The following is a 3,582-nucleotide window of genomic DNA, read 5'->3' as shown; positions in this document are numbered from 1 at the left end:
TATTTAATTTTTATTGGTTCTGTGAACTTAAAAACTCCTTGTAAAATGAACTTGATCAATAATGTTGTAGTAACTTGTAAGATTAAGTTAATATCAGTTAAAATTACTTGGTAACATTTACTTAAAAAAATTATGTTTCTTTAACTTATAAAATGTAATTTAGTTAATATAACTTAATTTCGATGTAATCAGTTTCAACTATTTTTTTTAGTTATATTAACCAACTTATCTGGTTTTACAGTGTAGGAATGGCTGAAGACACACATGCATAACATTAAGACGCGACAAAGACAGACTGGGGTTTAAATACATGGGGTAACGAGGGTAATTGCAAAGACACACCTGAACCAGATCATACAATCAACGAGAAACAGAGCACATGGGGATGAAAACATAGGCAGATGGTCCAGGGGCTGGACAGTATTTACCTCAGACTTGTTAGCAGCTTAATGTCCTTATATCTTATATACAGTTTCATATCCTTTATATCTTTAAGCATACAATGCTTTAATAGTACAATAATATAAGTGCAATAAATTAAACTGTGCAATACTCAGATCTCTATTTTCTACTGTATACAGTAGTTTCATAAGTGGAGCATATGTACAAGTAATCTTAATTTTTACCATTTCACATCTAGCCTAGAATATAGAATAGTGATCCATAGGGGAATCTGTGGCTTCAGCAGACTGGTTGTATTTTTGCAAGCTTCTGACAAGAGGGCTGGCACAGTGTTTAACCAGTTTGTACAAGCCACAGCTAGGTATGGGGTTCCATCTAGAGTTAGATGTGACCCCAGAGGAGAAAACAATACCATTTGTTTGTTTGTTTATGAACATTTATCGTGGAAGTCCCATCCGTAGTAGAAGTGTCCACAACCAGAGGATCAAGATACTTTGGGGAGATCTTTGGCGCGGTATGACTGGTGTGTACCACCAGTTTTTCTCCTTTCTTGAGAGTGATGGAGTCATTGACTGTACCAATGAGCTACACATCTGTCAATCATGGATTGCGCACTGCTGGTCACCACACACCAAATAAGATGTTTGTCAAAGGATGTCTTTAGAGGCAATCATCATCACTCACTGCCATGACATTTTTGGACCCAGCCCTGCTCAAGATGGTGCAATTCCTGCTGTGGATTTGTAGGAAGTTGTAACAGTTCCTGCAAACCAATTCAGTCCAACCGAGGCACATATGCAACAACTGCAGGATGTGGACGTTTTTTCAGGACCTGTCAGAAATCCGGCTATTGATGCACTGCAAACTGTAATTAATATTCTGCAACAGTAGCTTCTTGTCGATTGGTTCCATTGCAATGTGAAAATAAAACTATATATATTTTTGGTGCAAATTTTAAGGTGAAATTTTTGGTGAAGAAATAATAACATAAGCCTTATAACATAGACATTATTTATTTTTATAGACAGTATTTATATTTGAAACCTGGTAAAATATATCGCATTTGTGGAAAATAAATTAGATAATAGATATCATTTATTGAACCCAGGGTGTAAATTTGGTCATGCTACCATTGCTCACATATAAAAAATAAATAAAAGCATATGTGAAATCTTAATATTACTTGTACATATACTCTACCTATGAAACTATACAGTAGAAAATATAGATCTGAGTATTGCACGGTTTAATTTATTGCACTTATATTATTGTACTATTAAAGCATTGTATGTTTAAAGATATAAAGGATATGAAGCTATATATAAGATATAAGGACATTAAGCTGCTGACTAGTCTGAGGTAAGTACAATCTGAAACAACTTCAGTCAGAGTAATATCTTGTCTCTTTAGTAACCACTGATTTCAATTTGGAACCCATTTAAAACACTGAACTTGTAAGATCATAACAGGACTTAAAGGGATAGTTCACCCAAATTTTTTTCGATAGTTTGATAGTTTCACCCTCATGTTGTTCTGAACTTCTATGAGTTTATTTCTTGTGTGGAACATAAAAGACAATATTTTGAAGAATGTTAAAAAATAGAAAAAAAAAATACTAAATTAGTTTGGTTACCAACATTCTTCAATAACAAAAAAAAAAGGAAATAGGAGGATCTTTAATGGTGGTAGCAGTAGAATACTTCTGTTGTCCTGACCCGAGTACAAGCTCTCATTCTAATCCTGAAAGTCTTAAATACTTAGTCTTATGGCGCTTTTCCACTGCATGGTAAGGCACGGTACAGCTTGGTACGGTTCACTTTAGGGTTTTTTTTCCACTGGGTACAGTACTTTTTTTTTTAATACCACCTCGGTTGAGGTTCCAAGCGAACCGTTCCGTTACCAAAACGTGACGTGTAAACTCTGCTGATCACGGATTGGCCGGAGAGCCAATTTAAATCACCACAGCCAGCGAAGGATCGAACGCAATGGTTTTGAACAAACGCACCTTTTTTTAGCAACCAAAAAGTGGTTGTTTCGTGGTCTGTTGAGGAAGTACAGACATTCCTCCGTTGATAGCAGAGGAGCGGATCCAGCGAGAGCTTGATGGGGCGACGTGGAATGAAAAAGTTTTTTAGTGAATGAGTCGCGGCAGCAGATGCGGCGCAATTATAACGACATGTGAATAATTCTGGCCATTCTAAAGCGATACTAAACTGCAGTGGAAAAGCCAAGCTGTGCTGAGTCGTACCATGCAGTGGAAAAGCGCCATTATAACATCACCTGTGTACCTAATTACTGTTTGTCTGATGAGTGCATAATCGCTGAACAAAAAGAGGTTTCAATAAGTGCCACCTGCTGGCGATATCTGTTAAATGTAAACGCAAACCGAGCACACAGTGGAAAAGCGCCATTATAACATCACCTGTGTACCTAATTACTGTTTGTCTGATGAGTGCATAATCGCTGAACAAAAAGAGGTTTCAATAAGTGCCACCTGCTGGCGATATCTGTTAAATGTAAGCACAATAAAAGCTGTTGATTACAAAGATATTGATTGTTTATCAAAGACAAATATTGATTGCAATGGTCTGTATCTTAAACCTGCATTGATTGCTTACCTCCATTGTAACTGATTTCCCCAGACAAATGTTAATGCTTAGATGTTAACTTAAGTTGGATCACCGATAAAGCTAGAATGCCCACTAATGTGTTTATTTACAAAAAGGCATGAGTGGAGAAAAACGAGGCAATTTAATTTATCAAATTTTTCATAAAACTGCAATTTAATTATATTATTTCTACAGGTTATACAAAAAAAAAGAAGGAAAAGAAAAAAAAATAATAATTAGGCTGAATAAGCTGATCTATTGCATGTTAAATGGTGGTTGCCTAGTCCAGTGTTTCCCAACCTTTTTTTAGTCGCGGCACCCTTTGGAAATTTTAACAAACTTGTGGCACCCTACCAAATTAATTGTCACAATATTTGAATTTCTAACTTCGATATGATCATTTGAAAAGTATAGATATTCGGTACAACAGGGAAGAACTGCAGAATATAATATCATACAGATATTTTTAATATCATTAAAAAATTTTGTCCATCAATGGTGGAAATCAGTAGGGTAATTTCTAATAAAGAGACCAATTTATATGACGGATTTTAATGTAGGCTTTTATACA

At 35.5% G+C, this 3,582-nt stretch overlaps 1 long non-coding RNA gene across 1 annotated transcript in view; it reads left to right on the top strand.

The window, feature by feature from the left end:
• Window positions 1-912: 912 nt before the first annotated feature.
• Window positions 913-3,582, top strand: part of LOC107568853 (uncharacterized) — a 9,425-nt gene continuing 6,755 nt past the window's right edge. The window contains exon 1 of the long non-coding RNA XR_001606816.1: window positions 913-997. This is a non-coding gene — a long non-coding RNA (uncharacterized lncRNA). The remainder of the gene's footprint in view (window positions 998-3,582) is intronic.

Source organism: Sinocyclocheilus grahami, unplaced genomic scaffold (assembly GCF_001515645.1).
Source record: "Sinocyclocheilus grahami isolate Dianchi unplaced genomic scaffold, SAMN03320097.WGS_v1.1 scaffold1287.1, whole genome shotgun sequence".
NCBI lineage: Eukaryota > Metazoa > Chordata > Actinopteri > Cypriniformes > Cyprinidae > Sinocyclocheilus > Sinocyclocheilus grahami.
Note: the sequence above shows the minus strand (reverse complement) of the source record. Positions and strands in the feature narration are given on the sequence as shown.